Source organism: Calliopsis andreniformis, chromosome 6 (assembly GCF_051401765.1).
Source record: "Calliopsis andreniformis isolate RMS-2024a chromosome 6, iyCalAndr_principal, whole genome shotgun sequence".
Classification (NCBI taxonomy): domain Eukaryota; kingdom Metazoa; phylum Arthropoda; class Insecta; order Hymenoptera; family Andrenidae; genus Calliopsis; species Calliopsis andreniformis.
In genome coordinates, this window is record NC_135067.1 from 10,474,596 (window position 1) to 10,487,509 (window position 12,914).

The following is a 12,914-nucleotide window of genomic DNA, read 5'->3' on the forward strand; positions in this document are numbered from 1 at the left end:
CGGCTTTTAAAAGGCCGGGTCCGCGAGGGGGTTGGAAAAAGGGCGGAAGAGGCCATTTAAGTTGAACGTGGTTCGGTATCCGACTGAATAACACAAAGGCGTCGCTCGTTCTCCCTCCTTTCAACTTCGTCCACCGTGGTTACAGGCTTAATGGCGTAAATAGTCACTCTGTTCGGTCCCCATCCCCTTCTTTTTTCCCTTGTTCAATCTTGGCCTTTCTTCGACGGGAAACTCGATTGCCACGGGACCGCCCGTTCTTCGTCACCTTGACGTCCACGAGTTGAATTCCTCTGGCAGATAACGTCGATCGGGTATTCTATATTCCTGCTTCACCTACATCGATAATCCTTCACAGCCTCGATAGTTGCGCACCAGAGTCGTTGAGACGCGCCCTTTCAAGACGGAGAGCGATGGAAATGTTCTTCCATGTCATTTCGTCGATACCAGATCTGACAATTAATACGTTCTGACCTCGCTAACGAGTGCTCCATCGCGTGGCTTGTTTCGGATGATAATGAGCGCGGCTCGTCCATTAGTAGAAACGAGATCGTCAGTGTGTATACTCGGTGTTTGTGTCAAAATCGATAGCAGTCGATGGTTGCGCGAATCTGCCGATTGGAACCCGATATTGCGTCCAATATGCTACAATATTATCAACGGTAGCAGGGGGGATGTTGTGTGAGATGTGTAGGTAGTGGGTACAGTGTCTAGTGGAACTTTAATTGGAGTTACGTGGCTCAGTATCATCTTCCTTTTTTAACACATTCGAGACCAGTGTATTTTACCAGGACTGTCCTCAGCGGCTGACAACAGTCTTCTGATTGTGAGTATGCAAATTAGAGATATATAGAGCTATCTTCTGACCCAAGAGTGGGTCATTCGTCTCTTAAATGCCAGTATTAATACCTTTCCACTCTTACGTGTACTGTCAGACTTACTACCATTTTTACAGTAGTAATCGAAACGGTGATTTACAACAGTTTTGTCGATTATAGTCAGAATCAGATATCTGAGTCTAATCAGCTGATCGAAATGTGGCTGCTGTCGTGATTCGTTATTATCCGTATCAGAATGAGCAAGAACTGCTATCTACTTCATGCTTCTCGTATATACGTTAGCTGGAGCGACGTATAAAAAGAGAGGAAGGGTAACAGTGCAGAGAGGAGGAAAATGAGAGACAGACAAAAAAGAAGGAACCGTTCTGGAGACGAGCCGCGTGTGTGGGAGTCCTTTGTGATAACGATACGCAGATGACGGGGATTTATTTTCGTTTAAGTCATTTTGGAAAACTTTTCTTTCAGATTCGCTTAATTTTAGAACGTTGAAAATGTTCCTATCGTAGAACGAAATTTAAGAGATACAATTAAATTGCATTTAAATTCGCATTTTTAAATAAATGGAAGCTAAATAATTAGTAGATACATATTTTACTCAAATGCAGTTTCGTACACGTATTTAAAATAAGTGCAAAAATATCTTTAACCTAAATATTATTGAACGTCTGCTTAAGTCAAGCAGAAACCCGTGATAAATTAGATGTAGAATTAAATTAAAGTTGAATTTAATTTAATTAAGAGACTTATTTAAAGAACTCCTCTTAATACTTTAATCTAGATCCAGTTTTTGTACCAGATTTTATTCTTGGCTCACTGAATCTTGCCTGATTCTATTATAAAGTTATTTTACAAAAATTTATTTTTAAATATTGTAAAAAATCAATGAAGACAATACTGTTTTAAAAATAAAAATAGAAATATATCCCGAATTTATTTAAAAAATCAGTCTCAACAGTTTCACCGCCAACTTCCCATAAATATTTCACAGCAAAAGGCGAAGAAAGTTCAGCAACGAGTTGGACTCTCTGCATTGAACTTCGCGACGTTGACCATCAGCGCGAAGTGCATTATTATTAGCACTAGAGGCAAGAGAGCGTCGTAATGGGTGTACTCTTCCGTGTGAGTGTCTTTGTCGAACTCGCGTGGACTCGAGTTCCTAGCTCTTCTTCATTCTCTTTCGCTGTTCAGCTTGTTTTTCAGGCCGACTCGTTCGTTGCTCTCTTGTGCAAGCGCGAAAGTGCTTACCTTCCATCCCTTCGCCCCTGCTATCCCAACTCTTCTCGTTCACTCTCGTCCTTTTGCTATTTTCTTCACGTATTTTTCTTTTCTCCTTCTTCGACGCTCTGCCGCGGCGTTTTTGCTTGGCCACGTTTCATAGTCGCTCCGCGAATTTTTTACTCCCACCCTTCATCCCCTTTTCGCTTTGTTTCTTTTCGTTATTCTTCGCTGTCTCTCTCCTCTCCCTTTGCTGTATTTTTGATGCTTCGGTTTTTTCATTCGTCTGTTGTTTGGTTTTCTACCGTTTTCGCTTGTCTTATGTATTCTGCCAGGCTTTGCCTATTTTTTGGCCTGCCTTTGCTTTCATAACGTCCATTCTGCTACTACTCCTTTGCGTTTTTTGCGTGAATTCCTTTTTTCACTAAATTTTACATCGCAGAATTTTTCTTCATCTCCCTGCAGGATTTTAGTAGAATCTTTTTTATTATTTCTTGGACTTCATCTTTCTTTTTGAAGTGTTTATCTTCTCATCTTATCATCTGTCCTCCTCTTAATTTGTAGAATTCTGTACTAATTTGTTCCACCTTTTTATAGCATTCCTCTCGCTTCTTTCTATAACTTTATAATTCCTTTATAACATCTCGTGGTTTTGTTCTTTTTCTATCTTCCTTAATTTTCTACCTTTATTTCTCTTTAATGTTTTCCTGTCCTTTAATTTCCCCTTTTCTGCTTTCTTCCGCAATCAATTTTTTACTCTTTCATTTTCCGCACCTTTCAACTGCTACCCCACTCCCCTTGCGTTTCCGTTTCCTTTCAACTTTTCTTCTCTCCTTGGGCGCCAAAAGTATTACACATTTTCCATCATAGACGATGTAATCCCATCTTAGCACCGATCATGCCCCTCGCTGCTTAACGTCAGTGATTACAGGAGAACGACCCCCCCTTGCCACTACTTTCATTTCTCCCTTTTACTACTCGTGTCTCACAATATTTTGTACCTCCCACAATCTCCTTATTTTAATTCCGCTTCTCCTCGCTCAAATGATATTCTGTTGACTCTTCCAATAACTTTCCCCCGACCCCCTCTCGTGCTCCTATTCCGAACAGTCCTGTTCCACTCACTTTCCAAGGCCTCATCTCCCATTCCACGTCCACCTTTCCTCCTTACTTTACCTCATTTTCGCAGCCTTAACCACCATCGCCTCTCCTCTGCGCCCTTTTCCATCTTCCGCCCTTCGCCGCGGCCCTTTTTCTCCTCGTTGCGCCACGGCAGAATGGTCGTCACAGAGAAATTTCATGGAACGAGCCGCGCCCACTGCTCATTAAAGCAATTAGTACCTGTACCTGCTACAGTGGCCTGGCTCATCTCCCTCGTCCATTTCTGCCGTCGTGGGACGTTACCTTCTTTTCTCCTTTTTCCTCGCCCGTTTTATGCCGCTGAACGCCGCGTGTGCTTCATGGAATAAACGCGCCGTGGCTCGCAAAGCCGACAGAGGCTACGCTCTTTCGCGCGACGTAAGAAATTAAGCGGAATTTTTACGCGGGCAAAGAGCTCGGATGCCTTTGTGGATCACGGTGCCATGGCGCGTTTGCTGTGCTGAGATTTCGCGAGAACTGTTCAGATTTTCAGTCACTTGCCACGGGGAGGGAAATTATTAGTGTGTGGTAAGCATTATTAATAGTAATAGGTAGCAATAAGTTTTGTTTTATTGGTGATTCACGAATGTTCCTGTTTCTAGTCAAACGCTAGAACTATTAGGTATAGTTAACACATTTTAATTGGCAGTAGAAATAATGATTTTTATATTCATTTTAATTTTATTCAGCGTTATTTGAGGAAAAAATATAAAATAATTGTACGAGACCTTTTTATTACTCTGATAGTTTTGGTGTTGAGACTGACTTAGTCTTGTATGATTAGAGTTTAACTTGTTAAACTAATTCTTAATTTTAAGATCTTACTGACACCTTTGATTAGTCCTGTAATACTCTAATCAATTGCTAGTTCTTCAATATTTAGTTCTATTTTTACTTTGTGAGTTTAGTCTGGTATGAGAATTTAATGTACATAGTATAATTCGCTGACTGCTGATAGTATCTAGTGTGCAAGGTATGTACTGATAAACACTGTCAGTGATTTAACATAATTTTGAATTTATTTTAGACTTAGGAGAATTTACGTTTGAATTATAATGTCGTCGCCACTTGTATTTCTCGTTACATCCGCTCAAATCTTCAACCCAGTTCTTCGATGTCGACTTTCATTTCAACTCAAACGACTACAATTAAAATTACGAGAATGTGAAGTTTGCAGCGTACACGTGTTCAAAGAATGGTACATATGAGAAAAAGGGGGAAAAAATAGAATGGAAACGGGTCAACTTGTCTACGACGGAAAATATGTAACTTCAGTCGCGAGCATAATCGCGTGCACAACGCACCCCTCGCTGGAAATTCTAATAACTTTCACGTATCTGTGCTCTCATACGGCCAGTCTCTGTTTGGCGGGATGCTTTCAAGAGCACTTTTCGAGCAAGTTGCACGGTTCTCGCGGTTGGATTTATATTTTTAATCGCGCGACAGACCAACGCGTGGAAGCCTTATGCTCTCGCTGCGAAGGAATACCTTTTTTCAAAGCACTGCCGACCTTCATTCATTTCAGGAAAACGAGATTTGAGGTTAACGGGGCTGTGAACTTTCTGCATTTTTGGAGCGAATGTTATTTGTATCACAGAGCAGAGTAACTCCATTGTTGGAGGGGCAGAGTCAAATTCTTGTTACTCCATCATTTATCGCAGCATTTTTTAAATATTTTAGAATAATGAATGGTATACTCGTCTTGCGTAATTTTTTGTTAATGAATTTTTGTTAAATTCTTATAGTTCTGATTATCGTAGCTTTGTTTTACTTGATTGTGAAACTGATTGAAAAAGTGATAAAATAAAAATCATATAATTTGATGTTGATCTTTTTATACAAAATTTAATGAAATAAATTGATATCGAATTTTTGTATTACTTTTGTAGAACTGGGAATTGATTAATACAATTCTTTCAATTTTTTTCTGTTTCAGGAATAAGGAGTAGGATGGTTGGTTATGGGTCGTTGTGCACTGCAGCTGCGTCCCAAAATTATTAAATACGACACCAGGAGGGCACCACGAAACAGGTATGTTGCTCTTTCTATGTATTAATGGTTGGATCGAAAGAAAACTGCAGGGATATTGAGAAAATAGTGGAAATACAATTGCTGAAAAAGAAAGCATTAAATCCTTTTTGTAGTTAAAATATTAAATTGTAAAATGTTCAATATCAAATTTAAAATTTCAGTAGTAAATTATCTTACTCACACTCAAACGCAAGTACCAAAAATGAAAACTTCGAGAACCTCCTAAGCAGATTACAATTTCAAACCCCAATTTCAATATCAATGCATATTTCATCGGAAAAATTAAAACAGAAATAAAACCACAGGAGAACAAAGTTCCTTACTTTTTCGTAAATTTTCCACTACTTTCTAAATACTTCAACAATTTTACAATCCCCTATATTTTTGTTTACCAATAGAACTCTTTTATCATATCTTTCCCTATAACCCAAAAAGCAGAACCCCCCTTTAAAAATGACAAAACAGAACTCGTCTTTACAATCCAAAGGATTCGAAAGGATCACAAAAAGAAACCAGAATCTCCACTCCACTACACCTCCCGTTAACACCATTAAATTTCATAAGCTGCTTTCCAAGCAACTATCAGATTCCTCGAATGCTCGCTGTTAGCTCAGCCAGCCAGTCCCTATAAAAACGCACCCTTCAAACATTGGCAAATGCACCGAAAGATTCCTGGGGTAGGGTGGTCCGAAATTCTCGAGCACGGTGTTATTACCGGCTGAGCTTGTTCCCGTGACGAAAGAACGCGCTTTGTGTCGGCTGTCTCCCCCTGTCAGTTTCGTCGTGGCACTGTCGCGCGTCGCCTGGGATATACATACAAAGGATCCTCCTTTGTGTCTGGTCATTTTTGCCGGCGAGACGACTAGGCCAGTCTCAAGAGCACAGTGTCAGGCTGTTTTATCGGTCGACGTCCGATGCGCTTTCGACAGGATGGCAAAAAGGCCGATTGATTCGCCAATCAAGCCTGGACGTAGCTCTTCGCTCGTGTCTGCAGCCATTGTCGGCCAATCGCGAGAGAATCGGCGAGGCAACTCTGCCAGCAGGAAGAATGCCCGCTTCCTTTTGCATTCGTTGAATGGCGGAGGCAGCAGGTTTCCCCGAGGTTTCTTTTTCATCCTGCCCGCGTCTTTTTCATCCCCCCTGGATGCTGCTTTCCTCTCGTTCTTCGGCTTCTTTCCACCGCCCCTCTGTCTTTTCCTTTTGTCTTGGCTGGAACAGTTTATTTCTTCTTTCTCCTTGTCTCTCTTTTCTCCGCGAGCAGAGGCTTCTTCGCGGTTCCGTTTCGTCAAGGCACGGACACGTTGACACTCGATATCGAGCCATGAAGCTTGACGATAATGGCGAATTATTAAGTGCTCACGCTGCTGGCATTTATCAAGGATATTTCTTGTCGTTTAGCTGCGCTGGTTCAGGGGACACGAGATTCTGTTTGGGAAGACGGATTTTTGTGGCGGAGTGGTTTTCAGAGAGTTCTTTCTGGATTTATTTTGTTGTCCTGGCATAGATAGGAAGTTTGCTCTGTTGTTTGAAGCTAGAGAATTCATTGACTGATTTTACCTAAGTGTACATTTGTAGAGTTCACTTCGGGGATAGTTAAAAAAGAATCTGAAGTAATACAGTCATCGTTTATGACTATTAGAAATATATTTTGCAACTACATTAGTTTTAGATCTAGAGGTAGGTCTAGTGTACCTAATTATTCTAACACATCACCTACGGGCAATTACATATCTACTTGTAACTACCTACAGTTCTAACTTCAACTCACTGCAAATCTAGCTTGCCATGAATACCTTTTTGCAATTTCATTACTTTACTCATCTATATTAACGCAATATCTACCAGGTCTCTTAAGTCTTCGTAATCCTAAACACAGTAAGCTCGTGTCACTAAACTTCCACACACTTTCTTGACCATCTAACAACATCCATTGTCACCTCGTGGGCACAATAACTAGCGTAATAATACCCCTGGCTGGATATCAGTCGCAAGCTCACCGGCTCATTCGTTATCAAGCCGACTGGTTCTTCGTGCATCCAAGCTGGAAGGATGCAAAATGAAGCTAGGTACCTGGCCAGTATCGAATAGTGGAGAGATGCAACTATAACCGGGCGAGCCAGCAAGCCCTGTTCTAATTAAGCCCAGCTAACCCGCGAGTTAGGATTATTACTTGGCCCTGCTGGATGGAGAGGAACCCTGGCTGCGTCGGTGTGAGGGCCAGCGTTTCTGTGTTGGCGCGTTCGATGTTCACGTGCGCGAATGACTGAGCGAGAAAGAAGTCGGAGGGGGTGTCGTCTGGCATCCCGCCAACCATCCGCTTCCGTTCTCGTTCCTGTGGGAGCCGCCGACAGGAATTCAACACGTTTAGACGTTACCGAGAGGAAACTCTTTGAAAATTCTTGCAAGTACCGATGTAAGTTCTCCTTCCCTCATCCTCTGTCGCTAGTTTAATGTAACGTGGCTTAATGTACATGTTCGAATGTATGCCGCGATAGGAGAAGTTATTTCTGTCGAGATGGGGTAGCATGAACTGGGGAGAATGGATGCTCCCGCGTTGCACGCTGCTGCTGAGCTACTGGGTCATCCTGGGTTCAACGAGGCGGTTCGCTTTAGTGGGTTAATGAAGTTGCGCTTTACGATCATCTTTTAATCATTCGAGAGCTAATGCTGACTCTGGGAAATCGTCTAGAATAGATTATATTTGGGTAGAATCGTTTCCTTCTGACCTGGAAAGGGAATAGATATTTTTCGCTGGACAGCCGCCGATGCGAAACCCTCTAACCGATATTGAGCGACTGCAAGGTGATCAAATTGGGAAGGGAGGTGGAAGTTCGTTTCGTTTTGCAAAGGGTGGCCGCGACCTGGATCAGCACTTTTTGGGTGGGACCGAGATTAAAATGTAGGCGTGGATGGGCATCAAGGTCCTATGGGGCGTTGGCTATTGGTTTATTGTTGGTGGTTGTTTGAGTGGTTCTAAATATCATATTTTTCAAAATCTCTGACTGAAACCATATAGAAGGAATTAGAATTCGCTCACTATATACGATATTTCTTCAATGCAATTTCCCTGCGGTATTCACTAGAGGTCTCTCCAAATGATCTCAGTTGTGGTTGACGTACATCCGCTAAAGTGGGCTGCAAATCCACGAATTGGCTTGAGCAACACGTTCCCCTCTATAAACTCGTTAATGAGCTATAAGAGTCATGTGTATCATGAAATCCTTCTATATGGACCTACCAATCGGACACGTGAATGAGGTTACCCAGCAGGGTTATTCGCCATTTAAAAGAAGTATTGATGACTAAGCTTACAAGGATAGAATCAGATAGCAAGTCCTCCATTGCAGAATACATCAAGCGTTACAGTTTCAGTTATCCCCATGAATAAATCAAACGAAAGAACCATCCATAATCTGAATCAGTGAATAGCAGAATCCTACGAGTAAAGCTGTCGATCGCTTAAATTTGGCCTATTTTATCACAGAGGATTGGAGCATCAGAAGCTGGGCACAGAGACACGTATCTACTGTACACACATCACTGTTCATTGCGAGACAGGATACTATCATTCATTCTATATTTCAAACGCTCTATTTTTACTATTCTTCGATAAAAGTACTGAACTTCTTCTTCCCTGGTTTCCCACAAATACGACTCACCGCCTAGCGTCTTCGAGGAAGTTATCCAAAGGTGGAGACGAGGAGGAGGGCGCTAATTCGCATCCGTTTTAAAGCAAAGGACGATAAGTCCTCGCGAGGAAAGGATAGGGGAGAAACTGGAGTGAGTCGCGATAATACGTCTTTCCTGTCACGTAGCGGCCAATGGCATTATGATAATGCCGCGAATAAGAAGGATTCGGGGGGAGAAAGTGTGAGCGATGAGTGAAGTGGCGCGGCAGGGATGTAACGCCCTTGCGAGACGAGCCCCGCCGAGAACGGTTTAATCGAGATTCGATTTTTCATTTTGCTTTACGTGTCCTGCCGCGGATGATACCCCGCCTGCGCCTCGAAATTGGAATACGCCGCTGGTGATTTTGCCACTGAATATATCCGTGGCGTTGCAGACGCTGGATCAGACCCTTATCTTTCTGGTAAACGTTACACTCTCATTTTGCAAAATCAATCACCCCAAATGCGTTTTATTTTCCTCGCGGGAAGATAGATCGACTCTCGCGGTAACTTTCTGGGTCGAATGTTAGAAAATAAGAAAATCGTGGTGTTATCCGCATCCCGCGCTATTCAAAAACGTCTTATTCATATTTTATTCAGTGTCCATAAATTCGAACCTAAGTATTTTATGGAGCTTCTCCCGCGGGTTAAGTTCCCCTTTGCGTGATAATTTTCACATTCGCTTAAATTTTCGAAATTTTATCCGTTATAGTAGTCTAGTTGAGCACAGGAAATAGAGTAGCTATATTAGGTTTTCATCACTGTATTGCATAATCCTCTCAGACTGTTTCTTCAAACTTGTCCCGAGCGAAAACAACTCAATTTACTTTCATATTCCTGGACTTTATATTCTGCAAGTTTACTTAGGGAGACTGATTATTGCATAAGCGCATAGCAGATGCAATAGATGCTTTGGAGTATTTCAAACGGAGAACGGATAATGTTATGATCAGTTTACGTGCTTCTGAAATAATCGTTCTCGAGACTATACACACTTAAACAGATTTCACCTGAACGTGTCGTATTTTTCCTAAAAATAAAAATGCGTGAGAAAGTTCTCATTTGCAGGTGCAGAGCACACCTGGATGACACGCTAATTTCACTATTTTCCTCGATAGTCCAAGTTTCTGCGCTACCGACGCTGGTAATTGGATAGAAAGCTAATTAGATGTTCCTCGTTCCGCGTCCAGCGAAGCAATCCAGGCTGAAAGTGAGCCGAGAGATTTATGTCGAAGAACAGGCGTAGGAGAACGAATCTCGGGGAAGCTAGAGAGATCTATCGCTACTAGCCTTTCTCTTGATACAGTGTGGAAGCAGGATCTGTGTGCATTCAGTAGAACAGACGTTAGATAATATTCTCCAGCAGATCGATCACAAGACACCTTCTGTGTAGTAGTCGACGACAAACACTCGAAGCTTTTCTATAGTGTGTGCACGGCTTGTGTCAAGCACAGGTGGTAGTGGATGGTGTCTTCCCAGTAAATCGATACCGGATAAAATTCTAGAAACGTTAATTCGGGTTGTCAAATATTGAACATGCTGACCGATTGAATGTCCAGTTGAAATCTGCCAGTCGGCAGAGTGTAATCCTATTATAGGAGATTTACCCTTTTTCCAGGTGTTCTAGATGCCACTCGGTTCCTCTGGTTATTGGATTCGTTAGCAAAATGATGAAACTGTTAAATGATTTCGTAGATAGTAATATTTGCAAATTCTTCATTGTTCGATAGTAACATATTTGAACTGTTCATTGGAAATTTGTTTCAAATTTTGTTTTTTAGTCTAGTATATGCATTGAACTTTTTTGAGTAAATGTAGACATGTCATTTTTTATTCTACTGTTCCATGGACATTTGAAAGTGGAACAGTCGAGAAATTAGTTTCTGTAGGAACATTTTGTAGAAATTTTATTTCTCACCCTGTGAAGCCATTTAAAGCGTATATCAAAGGTCACTTAATAATAGACTCATTATAAAACAAGTTTGAAAGCTAAATGCAGTACAAATTACCTTGAGGTTAAAATAATTTAGTACCTTGGCGAATATATCACGAATGACGTCTGTTTCGCGGCGATTCAAGGGAATATTGAATTATGAAGTACACTTTTCATTCACTGAAAAGTTGCAAAATTGGTGTACCTTACTTGCCGAGGAATAATTCTATCATTGTATGGAGAGAATGTACAGAGAAGATGAGAAAGATTAACGACATGCCATGTCTGATAAATTCGTACGTCTCTTAATTCAGCTGTAATGAGCTTGGGTTCACTATTTTATATTTTAGTTCTCAGCTCTGAAGAATCACTTATACCAACATAAAAGTATCATTTTTCAATAAAAAAATCGAAACAGCATACCCACAGAGGTTTACTCTCATTCTCTAGACAAACAGAGTCTATTAGATATTTTAACTAGAGATTTCAGAAACGAAATCATACTTCTCCAGCATTTACGTCTTTCTATACACATTCAACACAAAACCAAGCTGCTTCTACTTAAACAACAAGCGATTCCAACTAGCTAATTTGCAACAGTAGAGTTGCACAACTTCCGCAGGATTCACCTTATGCATCTTGTTCCAAAAGTTCACGCGTAAGTCGAGGGTTCAGTTCCTCTCGTTTTTCTCTGAAGTATTAAATATTTCCCTCTTCCTGGCACCCTTGATTGTTCCTTGCGCTCCTTCGTGCGCACGCACGCGCGTGCACTGGCTGAGGCTTTTCTTCGTCCTTATTGAATAAGAAGAAGCGCGTCAAGTTGAATTTTCAGCGCCTCTGGCTCTCCAGCTGCCATTTTCACGAAGTGTTTTTCTCGCGACGCCGCGTTCCTTCCGTGAAATATTAATCTCCGGCCAGAAGGGCGGCGGAGCAGTACTAACGGGGATTCTTGTAATATTTAATTATGTCAGACGGATTCGTCGCTGCAGAAGCAGCGAGGCTGAGCTGACGGGCCCGACATTTCACAAAAATTTCACTCGCCCTAGCTCGGCTCCCTTGTTCTTCAGGAATTTTCAGCAGTACCTTCAGTCATGCCTTAATTGTTAGTCAATTATTCTGGAGAAGATACTTGCTACTATTCTGCGATGGCATAGCTGAGAGGAATTATTTTGGTATTCCCTTGTTGTGAACTTTTTGAGATATTCATTACATCATAATTGTTAAGAATCAAGAGTCTTGAATTTTGTATTTTATTGTGCGAAATATCTCCTGATATTTCTATTTTTCAATTTCAAATAAAATGTTTTGAGTCAATTTTAGTTGATCTATGTTTTATACTGAAATTCAGAAATTTTTCAGACAGAAATTTTTTCTTGATTATTCTTGAGAATTTTATCGACTCGTGTCTTCTTATAGAGCTGCAATTATCATGAAATCATTTAAAATAGACAAATTTCATTTCTTGCATTTTTGATAAGACCAAATTCAGCTATCATTTAACAGGCTACTAATTTTCGAAAACGTATCTCTTACTATAAACTCGTCAATGAGTCATGAGCTTATAGGTAAATTTTGCTAAAATTTGCAGAGATCTTTAATAATTTTACCTTAATTAGAATTCAGTTCTGGCTCCCTATCGTTGGAACTAAAGTTCCACTGGTACATTTATGAAGATTAATAAAAAGCCTCGCGAGGGTAGCTTCACTGAAATCAGAAGCAGATAGGGTCTTAGTAAACGTTTGACTATTTTCGCTCACGCGCCTTGTCGTTGCTCGTTCGTACCTCCTCTCGTGGTAATCACAGATGGGTATGGGTTAAGCACCATACCCATGGACCGGCGCACTTGAAACTGGGGACCTCCATTAGCCACGATAGAGAGCCCGTGTTAAGAGTGTTAATGTGACTCCTGGGGCTCGTCGGATCGCTGCTTCTAGTTAGGGTCGATTTCGGACGCAAACTGTTCTTCTGACTAGCGGGCGTAAGTTTCTGCTCACCTCCACGTCTGGTACTTTCTTCGTTTGATATTCTCGTCGCATTGTAATAGGCATGATAATTTGGCTTGGGGATTGACTCTGTTTGTCATGGATATTC

General features: G+C 41.2%; 1 protein-coding gene across 1 annotated transcript in view; it reads left to right on the forward strand.

The window, feature by feature from the left end:
• Nucleotides 1-12,914, forward strand: part of LOC143180532 (uncharacterized) — a 309,043-nt gene that overhangs the window by 43,264 nt on the left and 252,865 nt on the right. The window contains exon 2 of the mRNA XM_076380323.1: nucleotides 5,128-5,222. The gene's annotated coding sequence lies outside the window, so the exon portion shown is untranslated. The remainder of the gene's footprint in view (nucleotides 1-5,127; nucleotides 5,223-12,914) is intronic.